Source organism: Bos taurus, chromosome 6 (genome assembly GCF_002263795.3).
Source record: "Bos taurus isolate L1 Dominette 01449 registration number 42190680 breed Hereford chromosome 6, ARS-UCD2.0, whole genome shotgun sequence".
NCBI lineage: Eukaryota > Metazoa > Chordata > Mammalia > Artiodactyla > Bovidae > Bos > Bos taurus.
The window spans coordinates 68,164,122-68,183,812 of NC_037333.1; the positions used below are offsets into that span (position 1 = coordinate 68,164,122).

Sequence of the window (19,691 nt, forward strand, 5' to 3'; positions counted from 1 at the left end):
TAACTTTGTTCATAGTGATACTTCCTAAGGCCCACTTGACTTCACATTCCAGGATGTCTGGCTCTAGGTGAGTGATCACACCCAGTGATCACACCATCATGGTTATCTGGGTCATGAAAATCATTTTTGTATAGTTCTTCTGTGTATTCTTGCCACCTCTTCTTAATATCTTCTGCTTCTATTGGGTCCATACCATTTCTGTCCTTTATTGTGCCCATCTTTGCATGAAATGTTCCCTTGGTGTCTCTAATTTTCTTGTAGAAATATCTAACCTTTCCCATTCTATTGTTTTTTATTCTATTATTCTATTCTATTGCTCTATTTTTTTGCATCTTTCCACTACACCATCGGCTCCCAAGAAATCCAGAGGCTGAGCGCCTTGCATACCCCAACCTTTCCTAAACATCTGGCATCCAGCTCAGATAGACAATATCCATTCCCAGTCGAGCTGAAAAGGCTCACCCTTAAGATCAGCTCAAAAAAGGGAGAACCAGAAGAGGGCAGAGCATGTCTCCTGGGGTGCAGCCCTATGTATTCAGTAAGCTGGCCTAGCACTTCTCTGCACAATCCAGACGGATCAAGGAGCTACGTGTGACTTATCTTCCTAATCTTTGGCTTCCAATCTGAAAAACCATGTTCTGTAACTCCCATTCTTTGGCACTGTGGGGTGCCTCTTCTCCCTCTAGCCAGAGTAACTCAACATAAATGGGTCCCCAGTGGACTTTGGAGTCTCTGGAGTTTCTGCTGTGTCTGCTCTGAGTTAAGCTTCGAGTTAGCTCTCAAGGCACAAATTAAGACAATGGACATTCTATTATGAAACTTAGAATGTGATGCTCAGAACTTTGGAACTTGTCATATCAATAGTAGCTCCTTTGAACTGAGCATGTATTGTGTGCCTGTTTCAAAGTTTATTTTACTTAATTCTCGTAACAATCTAGTGAGGTTAGTACTATTATTATCTTCATTGTATTATATATTTGATAAAACTGAGATGGTATATTCAAGAAAAATATATATGCTCAAGGTCCCTCAGTAAGTAGCAAAGACCAAAATCTGAATCTATTTGACTTTTAATCCTATTTAATTTATATTTATATTTTGATATATTGAACAATAACAACAAACATGATACATGTGTGTGTGTGTGTGTGTGTGTGTGTGTGTGTATAAAACAATTGTGTTCAATTGCTAAGCCTTTGTGACCACAGGGACTGCAGCATGTCAGGATTCCCTATCCTTCCCTATCTCCAGGAGTTTGCTCAAATTCATGTCCATTGAGTCAGTGATACTATCTAACCATCTCATCCTCTGTCATCCCCTTTTCCTCCTGCCTTCTATCTTCCCAAGTATCAGGGTCTTTTCCAATGAGTCAGCTCTTTGCATTAGGGGGCCAAAGTATTGGAGCTTCAGCTTCAGCATCAGTCCTTCCAATGAATATTCAGGATTGATTTCCATTTGATCTCCTTGATATATATATGATATATATATATATCATCATGAGTTTGTTTTATATCCTTATATAGTTTTGCATAAATATATGTATATCCCTTATGGCAGAAAGTGAAGAAGAACTAAAGAGCCTCTTGATGAAAGTGAAAGTGGAGAGTGAAAAAGTTGGCTTAAAGCTCAACATTCAGAAAACTAAGATCATGGCATCCAGTCCCATCACTTCATGGCAAATAGATGGGGAAACAGTAGAAACAGTGGCAGACTTTATTTTTGGGGGCTCCAAAATCACTGTAGATGGTGACTGCAACCACGGAATTAAAATATGCTTACTCCTTGAAGAAAAGCTATGACCAACCTAAACAGCATATGAAAAAGCAGAGACATTACTTTGCCAACAAAAGTCCGTCTAGTCAAGGCTGTTTTTCCAGTAGTCATGTATGGATGTGAGAGTTGGACTAGAAAGAAAGCTGAGTGCCAAAGAATTGATGCTTTTGAACTGTGGTGTTGGAGAAGACTCTTGAGAGTCCCTTGGACTGCAAGGAGATCCAACCAGTCCATCCTAAAAGAGATCAGTCCTGAGTGTATTGAAAAGACTGATGTTGAAGCTGAAACTCCAATACTTTGGCCAAATGATGCGAAGAGCTGACTCATTTGAAAAGACCCTGATGCTGGGAAAGATTGAGGGCAAGAGAAAAGGGGACAACAGAAGATGAAATGGCTGGATGGCATGACCGACTTGATGGACATGAGTTTGGGTAAGCTCCGGGAGTTGGTTATGGATGGGGAGGCCCGGCTTGCTGTGATCCACGGGATCACAAAGAGTTGGACATGACTGAGCAACTGAACTGAACTGAACTGATGTATATCCATTAACAATGTAGTTTACCACGTGTATGCTTGAAGATTACATAAATGTCATCAAAATAGAGATGTACCTTTCTTAGAGCCTGTCTTTCTCACTTTCTTGGTTCTTGCCAGTTGTCACCTCATGTGTCCTTATACAGCAGCATGGTGGGAATAAGTGGACAGATAAAGGCTGCTCTTAGATGGCCATGACCATGGAGCGGAGAAATCATGATTGTACTGAAGAATGCCCTCACACTGGAATTATGCTTTCTGGGTCAGTAGGCCTCTTTAACTGTCTGTATGTGTATATTTGTAATTGTATATTAATGGTGTTCATGCCAGGGTGGTTTGAAAAAAATCCAATTAAATGAGAAGATACTACTGGTCAAAGCTGGACAAGCCTGCTGTTTATTCCAGGGTCATCTTGTGCTAAAATCCCCATAGATTCAAACTTGTTTCCATAGATGACAGCAAGTCCATTTGTAGCTTTTATCCATAAGGTGCTGTATCTAGTAGCCAGATGTGAGTGTGGGTTCCAATAAACAAAGAAGCACAGCTTCCAGCTCTATAAGATCTACTTTTTATTGATCCATAGGTTTGAGCTGCTATTCTTAGGGTAATTTTTTCCCTTATTTCCAAATAATTCTTCAATAATAATTTTTTTCCCCAAGAAATAGTATGCTGCTGAAGTATGTCCTTTACCTTCAAAAGTCTACAGAAAGCTGTGGGAAGGTGCTGGCTGGTCTCGGGTGGGCTGGCCTTGCAACCCTGTCCTGAGAGTGAAGTGTCCTATTTTCCAGGGCATGTGTCTGCTTATTCACAATCTGGAGTGTGGTTAGTCGTGACCTCTCCTTGGATGATTTTGTTCATTTGACTCCAAAGCTCAGTTTTTAAAATGTAATCAACTTTTCCCCTCATCCAGAGCTAATAACTTAACATTTAACTAAACACACAATGTGTATCCATCAGCAATCTAGAATGTGCTAGGTTTATGGTTTAAAAATGACATGAAAATGTGAAGATGGCATAAAAGATTATACACAGCATAATCTACACTGGGCTAACTTTTAAAATCAGCACAAAGGGGAAATCACACAGAGCTGTGTTCTCCCTGGATCCTTCTTAAATAGACCATAAAGTACAGCACAGAAATGCAACACTCCGAATTCTTAACAGCAGGTTTGGCACTGGCGTTCGTTAATAGAATGGACACCCTGGTTGTAAATCCCTCATGGCTGCAATCACACACGTGCGTGCAGGTGCATCTCTGCATGGCACAGGGCACCCCTGCACACGAGTGGTTCTCAGCTGGGAAAGAGCATTGCCACCCACTCCAGAGGACGTTAGGCAATGTCTGGAGACATGTCATGACTGGGGGTGAGGCTGCTTCTGGCATCCAGTGGTTAGAAGCCATTAGATCAGATAAGATCAGATCAGTCGCTCAGTCATGTCCGACTCTTTGCAACCCCATGAATCGTAGCACACCAGGCCTCCCTGTCCATCACCAGCTCCCGGAGTTCACTGAGACTCACATCCATCGAGTCAGTGATACCATCCATCCATCTCATCCTCTGTCGTCCCCTTCTCCTCTTGCCTCCAATCCCTCCCAGCATCAGAGTCTTTTCCAATGAGTCAACTCTTCGCATGAGGTGGCCAAAGTACTGGAGTTTCAGCTTTAGCATCATTCCTTCCAAAGAAATCCCAGGGCTGATCTCCTTCAGAATGGACTGGTTGGATCTCCTTGCAGTCCAAGGGACTCTCAAGAGTCTTCTCCAACACCACAGTTCAAAAGCATCAATTCTTCGGCACTCAGCTTTCTTCACAGTCCAACTCTCACATCCATACATGACCACAGGAAAAACCATAGCCTTGACTAGACGAACTTTTGTTGGCAACGTAATGTCTCTGCTTTTGCATATGCTATCTAGGTTGGTCATAACTTTCCTTCCAAGGAGTAAGTGTCTTTTAATTTCATGGCTGCAGTCACCATCTGTAGTGATTTTGGAGCCCAGAAAAATAAAGTCTGCCACTGTTTCCACTGTTTCCCCATCTATTTCCCATGAAGTGATGGGACCGGATGCCATGATCTTTGTTTTCTGAATGTTGAGCTTTAAGCCAACTTTTTCACTCTCCACTTTCACTTTCATCAAGAGGCTTTTTAGTTCCTCTTCACTTTCTGCCATAAGGATGATGTCATCTGCATATCTGAGGTGATTGATATTTCTCCCGGAAATCTTGATTCCAGCTTGTGTTTCTTCCAGTCCAACGTTTCTCATGATGTACTCTGCATATAAGTTAAATAAGCAGGGTGATAATATACAGCCTTGACGAACTCCTTTTCCTATTTGGAACCAGTCTGTTGTTCCATGTCCAATTCTAACTGTTGCTTCCTGACCTGCATACAAGTTTCTCAAGAGGCAGATCAGGTGGTCTGGTATTCCCATCTCTTTCAGAATTTTCCACAGTTGATTGTTATCCACACAGTCAAAGGCTTTGGCATAGTCAATAAAGCAGAAATAGATGCTTTTCTGGATACTGCTAAAAGCCCTACTATGCACTGGAGACCTCCTCCACCACCCCCACCTGCCTCACCCAACAAGAAATACCAGCTCCAAAATGGCAATCACACTGCTCTTGAACGAACACTCCTGGTGTACATGATTTTGTGTGCAGTGCTGTGTTTGCATAAATGTACCACGTGAACAGTAATGTATAACTGAAAGCTATCTCTTTACACAAGCTGCACCAGCAGTGAGCCTAACCTCAGCATTTCCAGCTCCACTCTCTGAGATGTTTGCTCATGGAGTGAGTGACTGGTGGGTGGAGTGCTTTGCACTCTGCACTCCCAGGTTTTCCCATGGGTGTGTATGCGTGTGCTTCCTCTTACAGATTCTTTCTTCAGCCCTGGAGTGAAAATTTCTTTAATCATAAGGACTTAACTACGGACATCTTTATTGAATCGACACTCTAAAATGGTTTATACTTGTACTGTCCTCTTAAGAGTTTTGATAATCAAAGTCATATATCATAATTATGGAAAACTTGGATTATGTAGAAAAACAGAAAAAAAAAATACTGCCCATAATGCCACCCACCACCCAGAGAATATGACATTAAAATCTTAATGCTGTTCCCTTTTGTATTCTTTTGTTTTGTTTCCAGCTTTTTTGAGACATAATTGACAAATAACTGTATAAACCGGTGGCTCAGACAGTAAAGAATCTGCCTGCAATGCAGGATACCTGGGTTCAATCCCTGGGTCCAGAAGATCCTCTGGAGAAGGGAATGGCTACCCACTCCAGTTTTCTTGCCTGGAGAATCCCGTGGACAGAGAAACTTGGCGGGCTACAGTTCATGGGATCGCAAAGAATTGGACACGACTGAGCTGAGTGACTAACACTTTCAGTTCTTTTCAGGCCTAAGTATAAAAAGTGATGAATTAATATACATATATATTGCAAGATAATTATTACAACAAACAGTTAATCCATCTATCATGACACATTGTTACTTTTTTGTGTGGTGGGAACTTTGAAGTTCTACTCTCTTAGCATCTTTCAAGTATAGAATACAGTATCATCAACTACAGTCATCATGGCTTGTACCCTTTTTTATTTAATGGATGTTTGCGATTCAACTATAGTTTTATTCTGTCCCTTAACTTTATGAACAATTTGTGGCTACATAATTAAATCATGTGGATTGCAACATATTTTACTTACCAATTTTCTTTCTCTGAAAAATTTAGATTCTTTACATGTTTTTGCTGATGTAGGTTGTACTGCAGTGAATATTTTTGTACATGACCGTTTTCCTACATTTTTTGGTTTTCAGTAGGTTTCCAGAGATGTATTTATTGGAACAATGATTATGCACCTATTTAAAACTATTGTGGAGAAAGTGCTTTTGTGAAGTTGTACCCACTTTATATTCCCAAAAGTAATGCAAAAGAGCAAGCACCTCATCTTTATCTCCAGTGTTGTTTTAAAGCTCTGCCTTTGGATAGGTGAAAACTGGTAGTTTATTGTTGCTTAGGGCTTCCCTGGTGGCTCTGTGGTAAAGAATCTGTCTGCAGTGCAGGAGACACGGGTTCAATCCCTGGGTCAGGAAGATCCCCTGGAGATGGAAATGGCAACCCACTCCAGTATTCTTGCCTGGGAAATCCCTTGGAAGAGGAGCCTGGCTGGCTACAGTCTATGTGGTCACAAAAGGAACTGGACATGACTTAGAGACTAAACAACAACAGTTATTGCTTAATTTGCATTTTTCTGATCACCAATGAGATCAATGTTTTAAAATATGTTTGTTAGCTTTGTGTGTGTGTGTGTGTGTGTGTGTTCTCATGATGGCTTTCTTCCTATCATTTTAAGATTGGATTCCATAGGCTCTTTATCTGATGTCAGTTCCCCATGATTCTGAAAAAACTCTAAACATTTCTATAAATTTGAAAGGAATTAATTCACCAGACCTTTAGAAATAAGCTTACTCATCTTTAAGTCTGACCTTAGGAAAAGATGGCAGCTTACTCTTTGTCTGTCTATGGTTTGGGAGTTCTTAGACTTGTCCTTGGAGATGAAACTCCTGAAGACGATTTGATCCTTATGGAATAATGTTAAATATTGATGTATTCATCTTAAAATGTCAAAATAACTTTGTGCTTAAGCAACTGCCATATTTCCTTAGACTCTAGTACTGAAGTTTTAAGTAAAATTTGGGCAAAATCTTTAACATGAGACAGTGCATTCTCTTAATTAATTGTATCACTAACTGGGCAAACCCTCTACTATGCACTTGGTTTTTTTTTTAACTTATTTATTTATTTTAATTGGAGGCTAATTACTTTACAATATTGTAGTGGTTTTTGCTATACATTGACATGAATCAGCCATGGGTATACATGTGCTCCCCATCCTGAGCTCCCCTTCCACTTCCCTCCCCATCCCATCCCTCAGGGTCACCTCAGTTATGCACTTGTTTTTAATGGGAAAACACTGAGCTAAATCCCAAGCACCCAACAAAAGCCTAATTTCAGGTGTAATGACCCAGACATCAAGTTCTCCACCTTGCTCTAGAATGGAAAGTCCCTGATGCAGGGATTTCTCTCTGTTTTAATTACTACTGGCTTTCAATGCTCAGAAAAAGTGGGGCACATAATAGTCGCTCAGTAATTATTTCTCGGGTTCCTAAGTTCTGCTTCCTTTAGGAGCCAGGGCAGTCTCTTGGAAAAAGCAGTGTCTTTGGGGTTACTCAGACCTTTATGGAAGTCAGGTGCCTACCCAGAGCCTTCATCAACTCTGATGGGCATCAGAAATGGCAGCTGAGTACCTAGGGCACCACCCCTGCTTCCAGAGATTTCTGAGAAAAGTCTCTGAAGCTACAGCTCTTTCAGAAAAGAAGAAAATGATTGCATATAAAACATGTGTGTATTAGCTTCTTCCCAACTTGTGTACAGTCCTTTGTAAATTTTCAAACTATTTGAAACAGACAGTTTTGTTTTGTTTTGAACTTTTTTTCATCACAGACCAATACTTTTGTAAAATACAGTAAAAATGGATTACTAGAAAGATTAAATTTTAAAGATTAAAAATTTTAATTTTTTAATTATTAGAGTCAACAGACAAAACGTTACAGTTCAATAAATGTAGTCAGAACAAACCTAGTATCAGATCAGATCAGATCAGTCGCTCAGTCGTGTCCGAGTCTTTGCGACCCCATGAATCGAAGCACGCCAGGCCTCCCTGTCCAACACCAACTCCCGGAGTTCACTCAGACTCACATCCATCGAGTCAGTGATGCCATCCAGCCATCTCATCCTCTGTCGCCCCCTTCTCCTCTTGTTCCCAATCCATCCCAGCATCAGAGTCTTTTCCAATGAGTCAACTCTGCGCATGAGGTGGCCAAAGTACTGGAGTTTCAGCTTCAGCATCATTCCTTCCAAAGAAATCCCAGGGCTGATCTCCTTCAGAATGGACTGGTTGGATCTCCTTGCAGTCTAAGGGAAAAGAAAAACACTAAAACTGCTAATGTTGTTCATTGAAAGAATAGGTAATAGGCGATTAAAACAGAATTGTAATTACACCTGTAAATTTCTATTTTCAACTACAATAATAAAGACTTCATGGAGGAAATAACCTGCATTTAGACATTTATATGCATATTTAGAACAAGCCCCATGTATATCAATTTTTAAAGTTTTAGTGTGACTAAATAAGCTTGCTTCTTGCTGAATGATTTACATCATCTAGGTAGGATTGATGGTGAGTGATTCTCACAGAGGATACTGTATATCTAAATAGTTTGTATATTTTGTTTTCATAACATTCATAGTAGAGAAACTAATTTCACAGAGTCATGTGGATAGGAATGGAATAAGAGAGATTAAAGCAATTTCAGCAAGCTCAATATATTTATTTTCAAGTTATATCCAAAGTTAAGCAAATAGGACCATAATTTCAAAACTTTCATCAGTAACCAGTCCACATACACACAGACACACACATACACATCTTGGCTCTGCTTGAGACTGTTTCCCATTCGAGTCTAGCAGAGCAAGAGCTCAGAGCCATAAATGAATTTGAGTTATGGAAAGTTTACAAAGTTATATTTCTTTTACACTGAAGTTTGCAAAATGAGATTCACATCCATTAAAAATTTCATATATCAAAAAATGACTAAATGGTATCTTGAGAAACTTAAAAAATCTGCCAAAGACAACTGTTTTGTTCAATGAAATCAGTGAATACAAACTTTCGGAAATAAAGCCTCTTCGAAGACAATCAGCTTTGGCAAAATGTCTTCCTTTAAGTGAAACTCCTTTGTATTTAACGTACATTTCAGAGAAAGCTGTATTTTATAAGGTATTAGGTTGGGCCCCCCGCCAAATGGAACACAATGAAATGTAGAAAGTGCCACAGCCAAAGTGACTCTCACCAGTTAGTCTGAGCACCTTCCTTTAGGCCCCCCAAAAGCCCAAATGAAGCCCAAGCACCAAGCATTGGTAAAAAGAGGAAAACAACATCCTGTTTTTCCATCATCTCTTTTGGTTACAATGGAACTCACTTAGCCAGCAATAAAAAAGTAAGTTGAATGAACTCGCTCTTTTTAATAGTTCACTTTGCTATTTTGATCTTTTCCTAGACAACAGCTAAGGCAATCATACCAATAATGGATTTTTTTCTGTTCACTGACATTTTCTTGAAGGAGTGCCAAGTTTAATAAAGTGAAGAAACATTTCTTCCAATTGCCATAAAGTTTTGTGTCTGTAAGTAATAAAATAGAGGAGAAAACACCTCTAATGTTTAGTCTTATGTTGCTGTTTTTCCCCCAAGGTGGTTGAATAACAAACACACAAAGTTAGCAATAAAACTCAATGTTGTGTCTGCCAACAAGACAGAAATTGTTGCTGAATCTGCTGTAAGAAGTAATTAACGTAAAGCAAATAATGACACTGAGGGATGAGGAGGAGGAAATAGAAACCACTTAAATATTCTTGGTGTACTTAAAGGAGTTTGCATGTTTCAGTGAATTACACTAGAGAACATCTACCCTCAGCATCTGTTTTATTATCCACTAGGAATCTGTGCTGGAGAAGGCGATGGCACCCCACTCCAGTACTCTTGCCTGGAAAATCCGATGGACAGAGGAGCCTGGTAGGCTGCAGTCCATGGGGTCATGAAGACTCGGACTGACTGAGAGACTTCACTTTCACTTTTCCCTTTCATGCATTGGAGAAGGAATTGGCAACCCACTCCAGTGTTCTTGCCTGGAGAATCCCAGGGACGGGGGGAGCCTGGTGGGCTGCCATCTATGGGGTCGCACAGAGTCAGACATGACTGAAGCGACTTAGCAGCAGCAGCAACAGCAGGAACCTGTGCAGATCCCTCAGCTAACCGTCTTCCTTGTCTGCCGAGGTAAACACACCAAAAAATGGATTGAGTTTGGCTGAAAATGAAGCATGCTCTGCTCTGTCAGGCATTTTTTTTCTTCATCATGAGGGAGCTCTCAACAGGTATTCCAAAGGCACACGTGCAAAATGTAATTCCCTCTGCTCAGTCGTGGTGTCTCTTCCTGCCTCAGGACACTTTCAGAGGGCTGTGTCTTTCCTCTGGTGGGACCTGGATGATTTATTAACTCTTGAGAGAAGCATACACTCTATCTAATTGGGTGGCCGACATTTGGACTAAATTTTGAAAAAATTTTTTTCTGTCGTCCTTATAAACCAAACAGGATAAAAACAAGTGCAGTTAATGTGGATGTGTCTGGGCTTTAATTTTCATCCATTTGTACCTTGCAGCTTAAATTTTGAAACAATTGAACCAGAAGACTATTGCTATTGGAAGATCACTTTATTAAACCGTGTGATTCCAGTGAAGAAACATAAGGAATCGTAAGATTGTAAGCATCTTGAGGGTACGGTCTTGTTTTACTAAAGCCCATATCTCTTATGTCTCTAATTTAGTAACTGCTACATAGTTCAGTTCAGTTCAGTCGCTCAGTCGTGTCCGGCTCTTCGCGACCCCATGAATCGCAGCACGCCAGGCCTCCCTGTCCATCACCAACTCCCGGAGTTCACCCAGACCCACGTCCATCGAGTCAGTGATGCCATCCAGCCATCTCATACTCTGCCGTCCCCTTCTCCTCCTGCCCCCAATCCCTCCCAGCATCAGAGTCTTTTCCAATGAGTCAACTCTTCACATGAGGTGGCCAAAGTGCTGGAGTTTCAGCTTTAGCATCATCCCTCCAAAGAAATCCCAGGGCTGATCTCCTTCAGAATGGACTGGTTGGATCTCCTTGCAGTCCAAGGGACTCTCAAGAGTCTTCTCCAACACCACAGTTCAAAAGCATCAATTATTCGGCGCTCAGCCTTCTTCACAGTCCAACTCTCACATCCATACATGACCACAGGAAAAACCATAGCCTTGACTAGACGGACCTTTGTTGGCAAAGTAATGTCTTTGCTTTTGAATATGCTCTCTAGGTTGGTCATAACTTTCCTTCCAAGGAGTAAGCGTCTTTTAATTTCATAGCTGCAGTCACCATCTGCAGTGATTCTGGAGCCCAAAAAAATAAAGTCTGCCACTGTTTCCACTGTTTCCCCATCTATTTCCCATGAAGTGATGGGACCGGATGCCATGATCTTTGTTTTCTGAATGTTGAGCTTTAAGCCAACTTTTTCACTCTCCACTTTCACTTTCATCAAGAGGCTTTTGAGTTCCTGTTTACTTTCTGCCATAAAAGTGGTGTCATCTGCATATCTGAGGTAATTGATATTTCTCCTGGAAATCTTGATTCCAGCTTGTGCTTCTTCCAGCCCAGCATTTCTCATGATGTACTCTGCATAAAAGTTAAATAAGCAGGGTGACAATAAACAGCCTTGACATACTCCTTTTCCTATTTGGAACCAGTCTGTTGTTCCATGTCCAGTTCTAACTGTTGCTTCCTGACCTGCATAGTAGGCACTCACAAAATGTTTAATTCAGTAACTTCAATTCATTCTTTTAATCAACAAATATTTACTACTTTCCTAGCACTATCAATCAATCAATAAACAATAAAGAAGTAAATGAGCAAGTGAATGAATAAACCACCAGCTTCAAGACATTTCTATATCTCTCCAACATTATGTGCTCTTATTTTTCATGTCCTCAGAAAAATAACAATTTTTAAAAACCTGTTACTGTCCACAGACCTCATTCTTGGGAGGTTAAAAACAGCAGTCAATATCACTAGTATCAAGGAAAGAAATTTTAAATACAGCACATATACTTTTAAGGTAATGAACAATTCACTTGATGACCTTCTGGATTTCTGCACACTGTGGGTATATCAATCCACGTTAAGCCTTTACTCTAGATGAAGGAATGTTCTACATTTACATGTATTTTCTAATGTAGTTCTCACAATGACCTATGAGGTAGATACTATTATCCTCCCTTCAAGCTGGGGAAGTGAGATGTTAGTAAGTAAAGGAGCCCCTGCAGTCTGACTCCACACTTTCATCATGCCACACTCCCTCCCTCCCATCTATGGGGGTGGAATGCCATGGCCTGATCCATGCACAGTGAAGTTTCGGCCTGCTGCATAGGGCTCTATCTGCTTGGATCTAACTTTCTTCTTTACCTACAATCATCATAACTTCAATAAGGAAACAGAGAGTGTGTTTGAGTTATACTGACCAGCAGCAAGCATTCTGAATCAATATTAGCATAAAGATTCCATTTGTGCAACATGGCGTGTGTCCCTGTGTCTGTGTGTGTCTGTGTGAAGAATAGTTACCGAAATATAAATGTTATCTTACAGCCATGAGATTTCAGGTGAACCTGACCTCTTCTCTTAAATTTTCCTGTGTTGTTTGCATTTTTACAATGAGTAACATGCAGTTCTGTAATGAGAAAAAAGATATTAAATTATTTCTGTTGTGAAATAAAGAGTGATGGCTCTGGAGTCAGTTTGGGTTTGGGTAACCGTGTATCTGGGCTTAGGCAAGTTTCTTGTCCTCCCTACCTTGGGCTTCCTTATCTGCAATGGGGCTGATGAAAGCACCTGCTATGGCAGTGGAGAGGAGGGGACAGCAGAGTAGGGTACAGGCAGAGTCCTGACCACAAAGGCACCCTGACTCTCCCAGGCCTGAGGAAGAAGATCATAGGAAGATGAACCCTGCATTCATGGAGCTCACAACTGGTGGCTCCTGAAGAAATAAATGAAATTTGCATCTCTAAGACCTGACACTGACTCTCATTCCAAGGCAAGCCAGGCCACCACCAACTCAGGCCACCACAAATTCAGGCAGCTAGATTTGTTTCAACTCCAGTTTGCATTGTCAAAACCTCATTTCTGTTTTATATGAGGAATTCAAAACAGCTCCAGACAGCAGCTCCAAATGGCTCCACTCTTGGCCTTTCTTCTATGTGTGAACAACATTCCAGAAGGTTTAATCTATTGGTCTCTTTAATCTGGCTGAAGAGGAGGCATTTCACATAAAACAAGTATAGTAGTTCTTTTCTTTAATGCTGACAATACAAGTTTGTTCTTTGTAAAGAGCAGTGATTGAGAGTAAAATCCATTTGTGAAAGGAGCAGGTGATAGAAACAACTGGGAAGACTGGTTTCACTGCTGTGAAAGCAAAGGAGAAAAGGAAAGATACACCCATCTGAATGCAGAGTTCCAAAGAACAGCAAGGAGAGATAAGAAAGCCTTCCTCAGCAACCAGTGCAAAGAAATAGAGGAAAACAACAGAATGGGAAAGACTAGAGATCTTGTCAAGAAAATTAGAGACACCAAGGGAACATTTCATGCAAAGATGGGCTCGATAAAGGACAGAAATGGTATGGACCTAACAGAAGCAGAGGATATTAAGAAGAGGTGGCAAGAATACACAGAAGAACTGTACAAAAAAGATCTTCATGATCCAGATAACCACGATGGTGTGATCACTCACCTAGAGCCAGACATCCTGGAATGTGAAGTCAAGTGGGCCTTAGGAAGCATCACTACGAACATAGCTATTGGAGGTGATGGAATTCCAGTTGAGCTATTTCAAATCCTGAAAGATGATGCTGTGAAAGTGCTGCACTCAATATGCCAGCAAATTTGGAAAACTCAGCAGTGGCCACAGGACTGGAAAAGGTCAGTTTTCATTCAGTCCCAAAGAAAGGCAGTGCCAAAGAATACTCAAATTACCTCACAAATGCACTCATCTCACACACTAGTAAAGTAATGCTCAAAATTCTCCAAGCCAGCCTTTAGCAATATGTGAACCGTGAACTTCCAGATGTTCAAGCTGGTTTTAGAAAAAGCAGAGGAACCAGAGATCAAATTGCCAACATCTGCTGGATCATGGAAAAAGCAAGAGAGTTCCAGAAAAACATCTATTTCTGCTTTATTGAGTATGCCAAAGCCTTTGACTGTGTGGATCACAATCAACTGTGGAAAATTCTGAAAGAGATGGGAATACCAGACCACCTGACCTGCTTCCTGAGAAACCTGTATGCAGGTCAAGAAGCAACAGTTAGAACTGGACATGGAACAACAGACTGGTTCCAAATAGGAAAAGGAGTATTTCAAGGCTGTATATTGTCACCCTGCTTATTTAACTTATATGCAGAGTGCATCATGAGAAACGCTGGGCTGGAGGAAGCACAAGCTGGAATCAAGATTGCCGGGAGAAATATCAAGAACCTCAGATATGCAGATGACACCACCCTTATGGCAGAAAGTGAAGAAGAACTAAAAAGCCTCTTGATGAAAGTGAAAGAGGAGAGTGAAAAAGTTGGCTTAAAGCTCAACATTCAGAAAACAAAGATCATGGCATCCAGTCCCATCACTTCATGGGAAATAGATGGGGAAACAGTGGCTGACTTTACTTTTTGGGGGTCCAAAATCACTGCAGATGGTGATTGCATCCATGAAATTAAAAGACGCTTACTCCTTGGAAGGAAAGTTATGACCAACCTAGACAACATATTAAAAAGCAGAGACATTACTTTGTCAACAAAGGTCCGTCTACTCAAGGCTATGGTTTTTCCACTAGTTATGTATGCATGTGAGAGTTGGACTGTGAAGAAAGCTGAGTGCTGAAGAATTGATGCTTTTGAACTGTGGTGTTGGAGAAGACTCTTGAGAGTCCCTTGGACTGCAAGGAGATCCAATCAGTCCATCCTAAAGGAGATCAGTCCTGAGTGTTCATTGGAAGGACTGATGTTGAAGCTGAAACTCCAATATTTTGGCCACCTGATGCGAAGAGCTGACTCATTGGAAAAGACCCTGATGTTGGGAAAGATCAAAGGCAGGAGGAGAAGGGGACGACAGAAGATGAGATAGTTAGATAGCATCACCAACTCAGTGGACATGAGTTTGCATAAACTCTGAAAGTTGGTGATAGACAGGGAGGCCTGGCGTGCTGTGGTTCATGGAGTTGCAAAGAGTTGGAGACAACTGAGTGACTGAACTGAACTGAACTGAACTGTAGGGTGGAGGACACCTCTGGTGAAGGTCATGGAAGACCAGAAAAGAAAAATGCAGGAGCCATGAGTCTGAACAATAATAAACACACGTTGTCTATCATCTTCCCTGTCTATGGAAGATACTTGGAGGAATTTCTAGACATCTATGGCCAGGTCCAGTAAGAACCTGCATCCTCTGGTTTCCAGAACAGAGCATGTGAAGAAGCTCTTCTAATCAGGCTCACCAAGTGAGACATATACTTTGGGGGACCGTGTCTACTGATGAGGGTGGTACAGGGGTGTCTGGCTTCCACAGGAGCCACAAGTTTACGGTGTCCAGTTCTTGGGGGGGCAGTGGCTACAGTCGTTTTTCAAGGGTCTAGGGCAGGGGGCAACCATTTCAGTTTCTTCATCAGGCCATACTGAGCTTGATTTTGTCCATGACTTCCAGAAGTTTAGCCTCAAATCATCCAGTATCTTCTTACAAACTCTTCTTACCTAGTTGGCAGCAAACTTCTTTGCATTAAACTAAGAACCCTAAGAGATACAAGTGCAGAATACTAGGGAATTTTTTCAGCCTTCCAGGAGCCTGAGAATCACTGCTGACCAGAGTTATTGCTAACAAGTTAAGCACTTGGAGACTTTAAGCACAGCACACTCTCCGCCTGCCCCCTTGTAACTGTCCAGGACAATGTTCATCTGAAAGGGATGGCATACCGCTTCACACGTGGGGATTCCCACACCCTCAGTTTTCAAAAATCTTATACATTTTTTTAAAGTTTTATTTTATATTGGAGTACAGTTGACTTACAATGTTGTGTTAGATTCAGTCAGAATGAAGTGAAGTGAAGGTGTCAGTCGCTCAGCATGTCCGACTCTTTGCAACCCCGTGGACTGTAGCCCGCCAGGCTCCTCTGACCATGGAATTCTCCAGGCAACAATACTGGAGTGGGTAGCCCTTCCCTCCTCCAGGGGATCTCCCTGACCCAGGGAGCCATCGTACCTGGTCTCCTACACTGCAGGCAGTTTCTTTATCATCTGAGCCACCAGGGAATTGCCTGAATGGCCATCAAAAAGTGAGTTTTTTCCCCCCCATATCAATGGTTCTCAACTTTTTACATTACAATCACCTGGGAGCTTTTAAGACTCTCTTATGCCTAGGTCATTCTCCATACAAATTAAATGAGTCACTGGGGGCAGGGTGAAGGCATCATTAATTTTTATGTAGCCAAGTCTCAGAACCAGTGGTCTAATCGGTGGTAAAGTGTGTGCCCCAGACCAGCAGCACCTGAGAGCCTGTGAGAAATGCCAATTCTCGAGCGGCACCCCAGGCCTGCTGAGTCAGCAACTCTAGGGACTGATTGCCACCTCACAGCAGCAATCTGTGTTTTAATAAGCTCTCTTCATGGTTCTGGTGTGCATTCAAGATTGAGACCAAGTCACTCTCAGGCTGTCATGTAGGCATTTTTAAAGCTTACCCTTTCAGGTCACTGCTTAAGAAAACGTTTATTGGGACTTCCCTGGTGGTCTAGTGGTTAAGACTCCACGCTTTTACTGCAGGGGGCATGGCTTCCATCCCTGGTTGGGGAACTAAGATCCCACATGCCATGTGGTGTGGCCAAAAAAAAAAAAAAAAGAAAGAAAACTTGTATTCTTTCAGTTAATACACCAGGATTCAAATTTCTTCACAGAGAGAATTTTCCATATCCCAGAGTCAGTATGATTCTAAACCAACAGCATTCTTACTGCCCAAGTTTTGAGTGAACCCATTTTTTTTAAGTGTAAAATATCTATTTCATTGTATTTATTCAACCAGACTTTGTTTACCTAATTTGGAAAGGTTGAACTAAAAACAAAATAAAGGGGGTGGTTAGCGTGTAGAACACAGAGACATGAACTCTAACAAATACACACATGCATGCATGCACATAAATGCACATGTCTGCACATAAATGCACATATCTGCACACATGCATAGATTCTCATGTGCACACAACCAGCTCCATGAGGAGAATGTCGCCTGTCCCTAGCAACACTCCTGGATCTAAGGGACAGGACAAAATTGGTGGTTGACCAGGAGAGACCTGCCTGAGACACTGCATTGCTTGCCATGAAATCCTGCAGTCCTAGATGAGGAATGTTTATCCTGTGACCCTCTCTGCAACAGAAGATTGGACTTGCTCTCAAAGCCAGCTTCTGCCAGCGGTGACATGAGAATAGTGAAGTTCTTCCTGTAGTAACAAGTGCCATTAATCAATGATTTTATGGCTATTTATTTTATTATTGTTTTTAGCATCATCATGTGGCAGTGAGCACTGGGAGTGCTTCCAATACAACCACCCATTTGAGACTTGCAAGCACAGAGAAGGACTTCCCCATAGAGTTTATCTTGATGTTCAATCCTAAAAGAGGAGACTTTAAGAAAGCCTGAAAGAGAGGAGAATTTGAATCAATTTTGACTACAAAGCCCCCTTCCTAACATTTAAAATAAAATAAAGGAACTGGATTTCAGGAAATCATGTAAGAAAGTGAGTAATCAATTTGAGAATGTTCTAAGATGTCTATTCTCTTTGTTCAGTTCAGTTCAGTCGCTCAGTCGTATTCAACTCTTTGCGACCCCATGAATCGCAGCACGTCAGGCCTCCCTGTTATGCTTATATTAGCTATTTTGAAAACACCTTTCTAGGAAGGACCTGTTTCCAGACTAGCAGCAAAAGAAGAGGTGTTTATATCACATCTTGCGCAGTGAAGCCCTTAGAGGAGGTTGCAGCAGCTTAGAAATGAAGAGAGATAAAGCCAGGGGCCTGGGATGTAATGGTTGACAACCACAACCAACATTAAGCACTTCATTAATGCAAATGAAGCATTCATTGTCAGGCTCTGGGATAAGAGATCCCATCCACTTTGTTCAGGCACAATCATGAGCCCATGTTACAGGTGGGAACTGAGGCACAGAAGTTATATAAACACAGTCTACAACTGGCAGATATCTGAATCTGAACCTATTTGCCACACCTGACCAGTCAGTGAGAGGTGACTTTCATCCCCATCCCACCCCTTAATTAAAATCTCTGGGGTCCTGCTCAACTCTGTTCTACAGACACCATCGTGTTTATTGCTTCTCAATTATGGAACAAGTACTGTCTTATTTTTGAGTGAAATAATGGTGACCAATATAGGCACAGACCGTCTTCAAGTGGATGTACAGGAAAATAATGGCAGTTGGATAGGATCAGTGTCATCCTGGGGTCTTAGTGGGAGTCGCAGCTGAACTGAGAGCTGAAGGAGTTTTCACTGGCTGAGGAGGGCAAAGAGAATCCCAGGCAGAGGGACGAGCTAGATGAGGCCTGGAAGCTGGAAAGTTTGGCCCTTTAGCAAGATTCAGAAGTTCAGCATGGCTGGAATGCAGGTCAAGGCCTTTATTAGGTTCCTTAAGAGACTTTGACTCGACATTGACAGCTAAGGCATCACCAGGCAAGAATACTGGAGTGGATTGCCATTCCCTTCTCTAGGGGATCTTCCCAACCAAGGGATCGAACCCATGGTCGCCCACATTGCAGACAGATTCTTTACTATCTGAGCGACCAGGGAAGCCCAAGGAGTCATTGAAGGGCCTTAAATAGGGAAGGGTCTTGATCATATTTAAGTTTTAGGAAGATTATTCTGACTGCAACATAGGAAAGTGTGCTGGGTTTGGGTTGTTCCTGATCATGGGCAGAGGGAACATTAACAAGTATTTGTCAAGTGATTCATTGCTATGTACTCATCATCACTCTGGCATTGGGTGCTGTGGGAAACAAGACAGCAAGAGCCATGTTCTCCTGGAACTCACATTTCAATGCAGGAAACAAATCAAGTAAGGCTCCACATACACAGAGGCCATAGTAACCTCCCTTCAGGTGAGAGGTGGGGGCAGCGGGGGGGGACGATGTTTCTCCCATGCTTCTCAAACTATCTGTGGTGAAGGGCTGGAATTTCTTCCAGTTCGGCCTAAACCAATACGTTGTTCTAATGGCCGTGATTTGTGTACTCACACACCACGTGAGACCCACCACTTGAGCTTGTCAATACCTGAGTGTTCTACTCCACTCTAAGAGATCAGTCCATTCCATGGCCATGTTGCAGCAATGTCAAACTGCAACCAAAGTTTTTAAACCTTTACTCTCAATGACTCACAGCTAGGGAGGAGTATGAGATAGAAGCAGACCTAGAGGACGTTTCCATGTTGGAGATATTGGTTATGGGGTGCCTAGTGGAACACAAGAGATGTCAGGACAAACAAGTAGGTGGGTTCGAGCGTATACAGACTCAGGTGAGAGGAGGGACGTGCCTGGTCATTTCCATTAGTTCCTTCAAATCAACTTAAATCTGTGTCTGATTCACTGTCTCAGCATTTTAGATAAACTAATTTAGATGACAAAGTCAATGTGAACTGGTTTTACAGTGAAAAAAAGA

The 19,691-nt window shown here is 41.7% G+C and overlaps 1 long non-coding RNA gene across 2 annotated transcripts; it reads left to right on the forward strand.

Annotated features, from left to right (window-relative positions):
* The first annotated feature begins 856 nt into the window (after positions 1–856).
* LOC112447158 (uncharacterized) lies at positions 857–9,583 on the forward strand. 2 transcript variants are annotated; one of them, XR_009495040.1, is made up of 3 exons: positions 857–942; positions 2,428–2,569; positions 9,433–9,583. It is a non-coding gene; the product is annotated as an uncharacterized lncRNA (long non-coding RNA). The 2 variants fall into 2 exon arrangements; XR_003035267.2 differs by lacking the exon at positions 9,433–9,583 and having other exon boundaries at positions 2,428–2,685.
* The last annotated feature ends 10,108 nt before the right edge of the window (positions 9,584–19,691 follow it).